The sequence below is a fragment of the Oryctolagus cuniculus genome, chromosome 14 (assembly GCF_964237555.1).
Source record: "Oryctolagus cuniculus chromosome 14, mOryCun1.1, whole genome shotgun sequence".
NCBI lineage: Eukaryota > Metazoa > Chordata > Mammalia > Lagomorpha > Leporidae > Oryctolagus > Oryctolagus cuniculus.
In genome coordinates this window covers 20,365,164-20,377,717 of record NC_091445.1, presented here as the reverse complement: position 1 = coordinate 20,377,717, position 12,554 = coordinate 20,365,164, and the positions used below count along the sequence as shown (strand labels likewise).

Here is a 12,554-nt window from a genome sequence, read left to right as displayed (position 1 = left end):
CAGAGAAAGAGGATTATAGACTAATATCCCCAATGAATTTAGATTCAAAAATCCTCAACAAAATACTAGCCAATCAAATCCAACAACACTTCAGAAAGATCATTCACCAAGACCAGTGGGATTTATCGTTGGTTTGCAGGGAAGATTCAACATCTGAAAATCAATAAATGTGATAAACCATATTAACAAGCTGAAGACCAAAAACCATATGATTATCTCAATAGACACAGAGGAAGCACTTGACAAAATTCAACACCTTTTTATGATGAAAACCTTAAGCAATTTGGGTGTAGAAGGAACATTCCTTAAAATATCCAAAGCAATTTATAACAAAACCACAGCCAGAATCCTACTGAAAGGGGAAATATTTGTAGGTATTCCCACTAAGACCTGGAACCAGACAAGGGTGCTCACTCTCACCATTGCTATTTAATATAGTCCTGGAAGTTTTATTTAGAGCCATCAGGCAAGAAAAAGAAATCAAAGGGATACAAATAGGGAAGGAAGAAGTCAAACTCTCCCTATTTGCTGATGACATGATTCTAAATATAGGGAACCCAAAAGACTCCATAAAGAAACTATTTTAACTCATGAAAAATTTGGTTATGGAGCAGTATATAAAATCAACACACAAAAATCAATAGCCTTTGTATGCGTAGACAATGCCACAGATGAGAAAGACCTCCTAAGATCAATTCCATTCACAAGTGCTACAAAAAAAAAATCAAAAACCTTGGAATAAATTTAACCAAGGATGTCAAAGTCTCTTTGATGAAAATTACAAAATATTAGAAATTGAAGAAGACATAAAAAAGTGGAAAAATCTTACATGTTCATGGATTGGAAGAATCAATATCTTCAAAATGTCCATACTAACAAAAGCAATTTATAGATACAATGTGATCCCAATCAACAACATTCTTCCCATATATAGAAAAAATGCTAAATTAATATGGAAACACACAAGATCTGGAATAGCTAAAGCAATCTTAAACAATAAAAATAAATCTAGAGGCATCACAATACCAGACTTCAAGACATACTACGAGGCAGATATAGTCAAAACAATCCAGTACTGGCACAAAAACAGACTTGTATACCAATGGAACAGATTAGAAACTCCAGAAATTAATCCATGTATCTACAACCAACTTATATTTAACAAAGAAGCAAAAATCAAACCCTGGAGCCAAAACAGTCTCTTCAGCAAATGGTACTAGGAAAACTGGATGTCTGCATGTATGAAGCAAGACCCCTACTTTACACCTTAGACACAAATCCACTCAAAACGATCAGAGATCTAAATCTATGACCCAATACCATCAAATTACTAGAGAATGTTGTGGAAACCTTAAAAGACATTGGCATATGCAGACTTCTTGGAAAAGACCCCAGAAGTACAGGCAATCAAAGCCAAAATTAACAAGTAGGATTACATCAAACTGAGAAGCTTCTGCACTGCAAAAGAAACACTCAGCAAAGTGAAGACAACTGACACAATGAGAGAATATATTTGTAAACTATGCACTGACAAAGGATTAACTTCCAGAATCTGTAAAGAGCTCAAGAAACTCAACAACAACAAAACAAACAGCCTAGTCAAGAAATGGGCAAAGGACCTGAAAAGACAGTTTTCAAGAGAGGAAATTCAAAAGGCCAAAAGACACATGAAAACTGTGGGAAGTAGAGAGAACCTGCCCTGGTATAGGATACAGCTGCTTCACAGGTTTTTCTGGTTGTTTTCTTTCACATATTGGGAACTAACATTTCCACTCCTTCTTTTTCTCTTTTTTTTTTTTTTTGAAAATTTCACATCAGTTTACTTAGAATATTCATCACCTAAAAACATGTATCATTTCCTTCTGTGAGAGTATTCGAAGTCCTCTCTCTGAGGTATTTTGAAATATGTAATATAATACTGCCAAGTGCAATCACCCTACTTTGAAACAGTACACCAAGATTTATTTTTTTTTATTTTTTTTTTATTTTTTGACAGGCAGAGTGGACAGTGAGAGAGAGAGACAAAGAGAAAGGTCTTCCTTTGCTGTTGGTTCACTCTCCAATGGCCGCTGCAGCCAGCGCACCATGGCCAGCACACCGCACTGATCCGATGGAAGGAGCCAGGTGCTTATCCTGGTCTCCCATGGGGTGCAGGGCCCAAGCACTTCGGCCATCCTCCACGGCACTCCCAGGCCACAGCAGAGAGCTGGCCTGGAAGAGGGGCAACCAGGACAGAATCCGGCGCCCCAACCAGGACTAGAACCTGGTGTGCTGGTGCCGCAAGGCGGAGGATTAGCCTATTGAGCCACGGCGCCGGCTCTCAAGATTTATTTCTACCAACTAACTGTAATTTTTTTTTTACATATTCATCAACCTCTCTCCATGTCCCTCTTTGTTTCCTTCCCCAGCTTCAAGAACTACAAATAGACCTCATCCAGTGTGGACTGTACAACCCCCAGCTTCTCCCAGAAAGCAGCAGCTTCCAAGGAAGTCTGAGATGATGAAGGTTAATGCTCAAACCCAATCTGCCACACTCCAAGACTGTATTTTAAACACTCAATAGCAAGCAAGAAAAACAAAAGGTTAACACAATCTGTTCATGGAAACCCCACCCTGGCCATGTGGGTGCTCTGACCACAGCATTGTAGATGCTTGTGCCAGGCAGCCATTCCCAGATGCCTGAGCGAGCGTTCTGTGATGCCTGGCCGCAAGCAGGCAGTCCTGGTAGCCAGGTCACGTCTTCAAGGACAGGGCACAAAAGGGCAGCAGGACGCAGATCCTGCCGTGACTCCCAGTCACCTCTGTGCATCCGGGTGAACACTTTTGACTCCCCAGTGCAAACCCAATCCTATTGTTCAATCAAGCTGGGTAGATAGATAAAAGAATAACCAAAAAAATCCATTTTTGGTAGAAAACAAAAGGAGCTTAAAACAGCTGTCTCAGGTGTGTGTCCTTTTCGGCATATTACGAGCATTGGCCAACATTCAGAGATGCAGCATCATTATACTCAATACACCAGTATTTAAGTTACAGACACTGCGTCAAGGAGGAAATTCATATATTTTATGTGAAACATCTCCATTTTATTTATTTTTTATTTTTTATTTTTTTTAATCTTTTATTTAATGAATATAAATTTCCAAAGTACGACTTATGGATTACAATGGCTTCCCCCCCCATACCGTCCCTCCCACCCACAACCCTCCCCTTTCCCACTCCCTCTCCCCTTCCATTCACATCAAGATTCATTTTCGATTATCTTAATATACAGAAGATCAGCTTAGTATACCTTAAGTAAGGATTTCAACAGTTTGCTCCCACACAGAAACATAAAGTGAAAAATAATAGATGATTTTTTTAAAATGATGATGAAATCAGATCAGACCTATTGTCATGTTTAATCCCAGTGAGAGTCAAGTTGGGAATTGATAATTTCTTTTTTTTTTTTTTTTTTACAGAAGATCAGTTTAGTGTACATTAAGTAAAGATTTCAATCGTTTGCACCCCCATAGAAACACAAAGTGAAATATACTGTTTGAGTACTCGTTATAGCATTAAGCCTCAGTGTACAGCACGTTAAGGACAGAGATCCTACATGAGGAGTAAGTGCACAGTGACTCCTGTTGTTGACTTTACAAATTGACACTCCTGTTTATGGCATCAGTAATCTCCCCATGCACCAGTTACAAGTTTCCAAGGCTATGGAAGCCCCTTGAGTTCTCCGACTCTTATCTTGTTTAGACACGGTCATAGTCAAAGTGGAGGTTCTCTCCTCCCTTCAGAGAAAGGCACCTCACTCTTTGAAGACCTGTTCTTTCCACTGGGATCTCACTCACAGAGATCTTTTTGCCAGAGTGTCTTGGCTTTCCATGCCTGACATACTCTCATGGGCTTTTCAGCCAGATCCGAGTGCCTTTAGGGCTGATTCTGAGGCCAGAGTGCTATTTAGGACATCCGCCATTCTATGAGTCTGCTGAGTGTCTCACTTCCCATGTTGGATCACTCTCCCCTTTATTTATTCTATCGGTTAGTGTTAGCAGATACTAGACTTGTTTATGTGCTCCCTTTGACTCTTAGTCCTTTCATTATGATCAATTGTGAACTGAAATTGATCACTTGGAATAGTGAGATGGCATTGGCACATGCCACCTTGATGGGATTGAATTGGAATCCCCTGGTATGTTTCCAACTCTACCAATTGGGGCAAGTCAGCCTGAGCATGCCCCAAATTATACATCTCTTCCCTCTCTTATTCCCACTCTTATGTTTAACAGGGATCACATTTCAGTTAATTTTCAACACTTAAGAATAACTGTGTGATAATTACAGAATTAAACCAGTCATATTAAGTAGAACAGACAAAAAAATACTATGAGGGATAATGTATTAAGTTGTCCATTAGCAGTCAGGGCTATGCTGATCAAGTCACCATTTCTCATAGTGTCCATTTCACTTCAGGAGGTTTCCTTTTTGGTGTTCAGTCAGTTGTCACCGATCAGGGAGAACATATGGTACTTGTCCCTTTGGGACTGGCTTACTTCACTCAGCATGGTGTGTTCCAGATTCCTCCATTTTGTTGCAAATGACTGGATTTCGCTGTTTCTTATTGCGGTATAGTACTCTAAAGAATACATATCCCATAATTTCTTTATCCAGTCTACCATTGATGGGCATTTAGGTTGGTTCCAGGTCTTGGCTATTGTGAATTGTGCTGCAATAAACATTAGGGTGCAGACCGCTTTTTTTGTTTATCAATTTAAACTCCTTTGGGTAAATTCCAAGGAGTGGGATGGCTGGGTCGAACGGTAGGGTTATATTCAGGTTTCTGAGGAATCTCCAGACTGATTTCCATAGTGGCTTGACCAGTTTGCATTCCCACCAACAGTGGGTTAGTGTCCCGTTTTCCCCACATCCTCGCCAGCATCTGTTGTTGGTAGATTTCTGTATGTGAGCCATTCTAACCGGGGTGAGGTGAAACCTCATTGTGCTTTTGATTTGCATTTCCCTGAATGCTAGTGACCTTGAACATTTTTTCATGTGCCTGTTGGCCATTTGGATTTCCTCTTTTGAAAAATGTCTATTGAAGTCCTTGGCCCATCTCTTAAGTGGGTTGTTGGTTTTGTTTTTGTGGAATTTCTTGATCTCTTTGTAGATTCTGGTTATTAACCCTTTATCTGTTGCATAGTTTGCAAATATTTTTTCCCATTCTGTCGGTTGTCTCTTCACTCTCCTGACTGTTTCTTTTGCAGTACAGAAACTTCTCAATTTGATGCAATCCCAATAGTTGATTTTGGCTTTGACTGTCTGTGCCTCCCGGATCTTTTCCAGAAATTCTTTGCCTGTGCCAATATCTTGAAGGGTTTCTCCAATGTTCTCTAATAACTTAATGGTGTCAGGACGTAGATTTAGGTCTTTAATCCACGTTGAGTGGATTTTTGTGTAAGGTGAAAGGTAGGGGTCTTGCTTCATGCTTCTGCACGTGGAAATCCAGTTTTCCCAGCACCATTTATTGAATAGACTGTCCTTGCTCCAGGAATTAGTTTTAGATCCTTGATCAAATATAAGTTGGCTGTAGATGTTTGGGTTGATTTCTGGTGTTTCCATTCTGTTCCATTGGTCTATCCATCTGTTTCTGTACCAGTACCATGCTGTTTTGATTACAACTGCCCTGTAGTATGTCCTGAAATCTGGTATTGTGATGCCTCCGGCTTTGTTTTTGTTGTACAAGATTGCTTTAGCTATTCGAGGTCTCTTGTGCCTCCATATGAATTTCAGCATCATTTTTTCTAGATCTGCGAAGAATGTCTTTGGTATCTTGATTGGGATTGCATTGAATCTATAAATTGCTTTTGGGAGAATGGACATTTTGATGATGTTGATTCTTCCAATCCATGAGCATGGAAGATTTTTCCATTTTTTGGTATCCTCTTCTATTTCTTTCTTTAAGGTTTTGTAATTTTCATCGTAGAGATCTTTAACGTCCTTGGTTAAGTTTATTCCAAGGTATTTGATTGTTTTTGTAGCTATTGTGAATGGGATTGATCTTAGCAGTTCTTTCTCAGTCATGGCATTGCTTGTGTATACAAAGGCTGTTGATTTTTGTGCATTGATTTTATATCCTGCCACTTTGCCAAACTCCTCTATGAGTTCCAATAGTCTCTTAGTAGAGTTCTTTGGATCCTCTAAGTACAGAATCATATCGTCTGCAAAGAGGGATAGTTTGACTTCTTCCTTCTTTATTTGTATTCCTTTGATTTCTTTTTCTTGTCTGATGGCTCTGGCTAAAACTTCCAGAACTATGTTAAATAGCAGTGGTGAGAGTGGGCATCCCTGCCTGGTGCCAGATTTCAGTGGAAATGCTTCCAACTTTTCCCCATTCAATAGGATGCTGGCTGTGGGTTTTTTATAAATTGCTTTGATTATATTGAGGAATGTTCCTTCTATACCCAATTTGCTTAGAGTTTTCATCATGAAAGGGTGCTGAATTTTATCAAATGCTTTCTCTGCATCAATTGAGATAATCATATGGTTTTTCTTCTGCAGTCTGTTAATGTGGTGAATCACATTGATTGATTTGCGAATGTTGAACCATCCCTGCATACCAGGGATGAATCCCACTTGGTCTGGGTGGATGATTTTCCTGATGTGTTGTTGTATTCTATTGGCCAGAATTTTATTGAGGATTTTTGCGTCTATGTTCATCAGGGATATTGGTCTGTAATTTTCTTTCAGTGCTGCATCTTTCTCTGGCTTAGGGATTAAGGTGATGCTGGCTTCATAGAAAGAATTTGGGAGGATTCCCTCTTTTTCGATTGTTCTGAATAGTTTGAGAAGAAATGGGATTAGTTCTTCTTTAAATGTCTGGTAGAATTCAGCAGTGAATCCATCTGGTCCTGGGCTTTTCTTTGTTGGGAGGGCCTTTATTACTGTTTCAATTTCTGTTTCAGTTATGGGTCTATTTAGGTTTTCGATGTCTTCATGGTTCAATTTTGGTAGATTGCATGTGTCCAGGAATCTATCCATTTCTGATAGGTTTTCCTGTTTGCTGGCATACAGGTCCTTGTAGTAATTTCTGATGATTCTTTTTATTTCTGTGGTGTCTGTTGTTACGTTTCCTTTTTCATCTCTGATTTTATTGATTTGGGTCTTTTCTCTTCTTTTTTTAGTTAGTTGGGCCAATGGGGTGTCAATTTTGTTAATTTTTTCAAAAAACCAGCTTCTCGCTTGGCTGATTTTTTGTAATGTTTTTTTGGATTCAATCCTGTTAATTTCTTCTCTGGTTTTAATTATTTCTCTTCTCCTACTAGATTTGGGTTTGGTTTGCTGCAGTTTTTCTAGGTCCTTGAGGTGCGCTGAAAGCTCATTTATTTGGTACCTTTCCAATTTCTTGGTATAGGCCCCTATTGCTATAAATTTGCCTCTCAATACTGCTTTTGCTGTATCCCATAAGTTTTGATATGTTGTGTTGTTGTCTTCATTTACTTCCAGAAAGTTTTTGATTTCTCTTTTGATTTCTTGAATGACCCAGTGTTCATTCAGGAGCATGTTGTTCAGTCTCCATGTGTTTGCATACTTTCTGGGGTTTCCTGAGTTGCTAATTTCCAGCTTCATCCCGCTGTGGTCTGAGAAGCTGCATGGTATGATTCTAATTCTTTTAAATTTGCTGAGACTTGCTTTATGGCCTAGTATGTGATCAATCCTAGAGAAGGTTCCATGCACTGCTGAGAAGAATGTGAAGTCTGTAGATGTAGGGTTGAAAGTTCTGTAGATATCTGTTAGATCCATTTGGGCAATAGTGTCAATTAAATCTGCTGTTTCCTTGTTGATCTTCTGTCCGGATGATCTGTCTATTTCTGAGAGTGGAGTATTGAAGTCCCCCAGTACTATTGTATTGGAATCTAAATCTCCCTTTAAGTCCCTTAACATATCTTTTACATAGACCGGTGCCCTGTAATTAGGTGCATATACATTTATAATAGTTACATCTTCCTGTTGAATTGAACCCTTAATCATTATATAGTGTCCCTCTTTGTCTCTCTTAACAGTTTTTGTATTAAAGTTTATTTTGTCTGATATTAATATGGCTACACCTGCTTTTTTTTGGTTTCTGTTGGCATGGAATATCTTTTTCCAACCTTTCACTTTCAGTCTGCATGCCTCTTTGTTAGAGAGATGTGTTTCTTGTAGGCAACAAATAGTTGGGTTGTGTTCTGTGAGCCAGTCAGCCAAACGGTGTCTTTTAACTGAAGAATTCAGACCATTAATGTTCAATGTGACTATTGATACGTAGTGACGTTGCCCTGCCATTTTCCCGGAAATATTTTCTAGTATATGCTTTGAGCTTCCCATGCTCTTTTACTGGTAGGTGTTCTTCCTTTCCCTTCTTTCATATTGATGGCCGTGTTTCTGTGTTTCTGAGTGTAGCACATCTTTAAGTATCTTTTGCAGGGCCGGACGAGTGGCCACAAAGTCTTTCAATTTCTGTTTGCTATGAAAGGTCTTTATTTCACCTTCATTCACAAATGAGAGCTTGGCAGGATATAATATTCTGGGCTGGCAATTTTTCTCTCTTAGCACCTGTGCTATGTCTCGCCATTCCCTCCTAGCTTGTAGGGTTTCTGATGAGAAGTCAGCTGTGAGTCTGATTGGAGATCCTCTGAGAGTAATCTGACGTTTCTCTCTTGCACATTTTAGGATCTTTTCTTTATGTTTCACTGTGGTAAGTTTAATTACCACATGTCGTGGTGAGGATCTCTTTTGGTCATGTTTATTGGGGGTTCTATGAGCTTCCTGTACTAGGATATCTCTGTCCTTCTCCAAACCTGGAAAGTTCTCTGCTAGTATCTCACTAAAAAGGCCTTCCAATCCTTTCTCTCTCTCCATGCCTTCAGGAACTCCTAGAACTCGAATGTTGGTTTTTTTAATAGTATCCTGTAGATTCCCAACAATATTTTTTAGGTTTCTAATTTCCTCTTCTTTTCTTTGGTTTGACTGTATGTTTTCCTGTGCTCTATCTTCTAAGTCCGATATTCTCTCTTCTGCTTCACCCGTTCTGTTTTTAAGGCTTTCTAATGTGTTTGTCATTTGATCTATTGAGCTCTTCATTTCATTTTGATTTCTCTTCACTATAACACTTTCCTGTTCTACTAGTTTCTGAGTTTCATTTTGACTCTTCCTTAAAATTTCGTTTTCACGAGAGAGATTTTCAATCTTGTCCATTAAGGATTTCTGTAGTTCAAGGATTTGCTTTTGAAAACTTCTAAATGTTCTTATCATAAATTTTTTGAAATCCATATCTTGCATTTCTTCTATCTCATCATCTTCATACTCTTGGCTTGGGGTGTTTTGCTTATTTGGAGGCATCATAGTGTCATCGTTGATCTTGCTCCCTCTGTTTCTGTGTTTGTTACTCGGCATACTTAATTCTTCTTGCGTCACTGTGCGTTTTGTTTTTTTTGTTTTTTTTTGTTTTTTTTTTTTTATACTGTGTCCGTGTTAAGTGGACTGCCTGCTGTTGGAGGAGCCTTGGAGGCTTGAGATGGGTGCGGCCTGAGAGCTCTGCCTGGTTCTTCCTGGTTAAGGGTGTGCAAAGGTGACACCCTCAGGTTATGCGTGGTAAATCTCTCTCTTTTTATTTATTTATTTATTTTATTTATTCAGGGGGTAAGTAACACCGCAGGGCACGGCTGTGCAGAATTGATGGTATTTAGCTTCCAGTCTTTGGCTCCTCTGGACTCCCACTGGGTTGCCTAGGCTACTGAATTGTAGTTACTCAGTTCCTTAGCTCTCCCCCATTGATATGTAAATCCAGAGAGGAGGCCTGCTCTTTGTCTCTTGGGAATTCTTCAAGCCTTGCAGCCTTGTAACCTTTGCAAGGTTAGGGGGAAGAGAAACCCCGAAGCTTTTTTTTTTTCCTTCTTTCCGGTAGTGAGTTTGCTGCACTTTCCGGCCCCCCTCTAGATTCTGACCCCCGTTTCCCCACCAATGTCTCGGGTTATTGAACTCACCTCCCCTTCCAGCGCCGATGTGTGGACTCGGAGCCCTGAGCGTCCCAAGTCTCCCCGCTGTTGTCTGTGTGACATGCCAAACATCTCCATTTTAAATGGTGACATCTAATTCAAGTTCCTTTTAAAATATTATCTACCAATATCATCGTCAAAAGCTACAAAATTTCAATTTGATAGGGAGAGCAAGTTTAAAAGGCCTATTGTTTGACACGGTGAATATAGTTAATAAAAACGTGCTGTGTTCTTGAAAAATGCTAAGAGAGTGGATTTTAAGTGTTCTCACCATGAAAATAACAATGTGAGGTAATGCATTTGTGAATTAGCCTGTTCTAACCATATGACAATGTATACATTTCTAAACATCATGTTGTACATGCTAAATATATATAATTCTATGTCATTTGAAAGAATAACAAATTGTTAAAGTAAAAACAGATTAAATAATAGCAATGAAAAAATATTCTTTACTAAATAAAACACATATGTATTTGTCAAGCTTTTTAAAACCTCTGTTTGAGTAAACATTTAAATATTTTTGTGTTATTTTTTGGCTAAAGTTAAGTATTAACTAATAGTTGCATAACTACAAAATGCTAATAGGAGATTAATGGGGCCAACGCTGTGGCATAGTAGACTAAGCCTCCACCTGCAGTGCTGGCATCCCATTTGGGCGCTGGTTTGTGTCCCAGCTGCTCCACTTCTTATCCAGCTCTCTGCTTACGGCCTGGGAAAGCAATGGAAGATGGTCCAAGTGTTGAGGTCCCTGCACCCATGTGGGGGATGTGTAAGAAGCTCCTGGCTCCTGGCTTCAGATCGGTTCTGCTTGGGACATAGTGGCCATTTGAGGAGTGAACCCATGGATGGAAGATCTTTCTTTCTGTCTCTATGTCTGCCTGTATCTCTGCCTTTCAAATAAATAAATAAATCATTATAAAAATATACGAAATCTCAATGAGCTAGGAAAATCGAGTCCAAAAATCTGTTGTTTGACATAGTGACTATAGTTAATAAAAACATGCTGTGTTCCTGAAAAATGCTGATTTTTTTTTTTTGACAGGCAGAGTGCATAGTGAGAGAGACAGAGAGAAAGGTCTTCCTTTACCGTTGATTCACCCTCCAATGGCCGCCACGGCTGGTGCGCTGCAGCCAGTGCACTGCGCTGATCCGAAGGCAGGAGCCAGGTGCTTCTGGTCTCCCATGGGGTGCAGGGCCCAAGCACTTGGGCCATCCTTCACTGCCTTCCCGGGTCATAGCAGAGAGCTGGACTGGAAGAGCTGGAAGAGGGGCAACCGGGAAAGAATCCGGCGCCCCGACCGGGACTAGAACCCGGTGTGCCGGCGCCGCTAGGTGGAGGATTAGCCTATTCAGCCACGGCGCCGGCCGAAAAATGTGGATTTTAAGCATTCTCACCACAAAAATAACTTAGTCCGATTTAACCACTCTACAATGTATATGTTTCAAAACATCATGTTGTACATATATATATAATTTTATTTGTCATTTGGAAGGATAACATAAAGTGTTAAAATTAATTAAAATAAAAACAAATCAAGTAACAGCAATTAAAAATACTGCTTTCCAAATACAACACTTTGTCAAATTCTTTTTTAAAAACCTCCTCTTCAGTAAAAGTTTAAATATTTTTGTGTTTTTAGCCAAAGTTAAATAATTGCTAATTAATAGTTAGATAACCACAAAATGCTAATAAGAAATTAATGAATTAGAAGGAATAGGTTTACGTCAGAATATAAATGCTCACCAGCCCATTTTTGCTGAAAGAGGAATGAAGGACGAAAGGGTGATGGAGAGAACATTGTTCTGATTTGGAGGAACGGGCTATCCAGAGGTCTCAAACAGCACCAGAATCCTTGGGAAGCTTGCACAACTCTGCAACAGCTTTTCTATCCAGCCTCCAGTGCAGGGGTGAGGAATAGGAGCTGCTCCATAGAAGGTATGTCTATGTGTAGGTGTACACCTTCTATGTCTATCTGTAGGCAGACTTAGAAGTCTCTGAATGATGACCTCCTGGCATGTCTTGTGTCTGTAAGTATTCTGACACTAAAATATGTGATTCTATTTTCCAGTCTCTAATTGCAGTTTTCCATCTTTTGAAAGAGGTGCCACTTAAGAATCATTGAATCATGATCTTTGGGAGCTGGATCTCCTCATGTATTTTTAAATGCTCCACTGACAATTGTAAATCATGCTAAAGTTTGAAAATTACTGCTCCATAACTTCATTGGGTTAAACAACGAATACAGAGCACAGGTGGCTTAAGGCAGTTTCCTTCCACAGGGGACTCATAACAGCAAAAGATAAAAGAGACTGGAGAAAAACAAGAAAGGTGCTGAAGTCCCTGGGCATGAAAATAAACCAAACAACAGGAGTCAAACTATTTCCCCTCCTTGTATTGGCCTTCAACTTTCTAATATATAGATAGAAATTTAAGTATAGGCATAGATATAGATCTAGACATGGACATAAATAAAGATAAAGATATAGATTACTTATAGATACATATATAAACATATAGATATGTATATAGTC

General features: G+C 39.3%; 1 long non-coding RNA gene across 1 annotated transcript in view; it reads right to left on the bottom strand.

The window, feature by feature from the left end:
• The window catches only part of LOC127492783 (uncharacterized), a 576,898-nt gene that overhangs the window by 47,292 nt on the left and 517,052 nt on the right, over window positions 1–12,554 (bottom strand). The window lies entirely within an intron of this gene.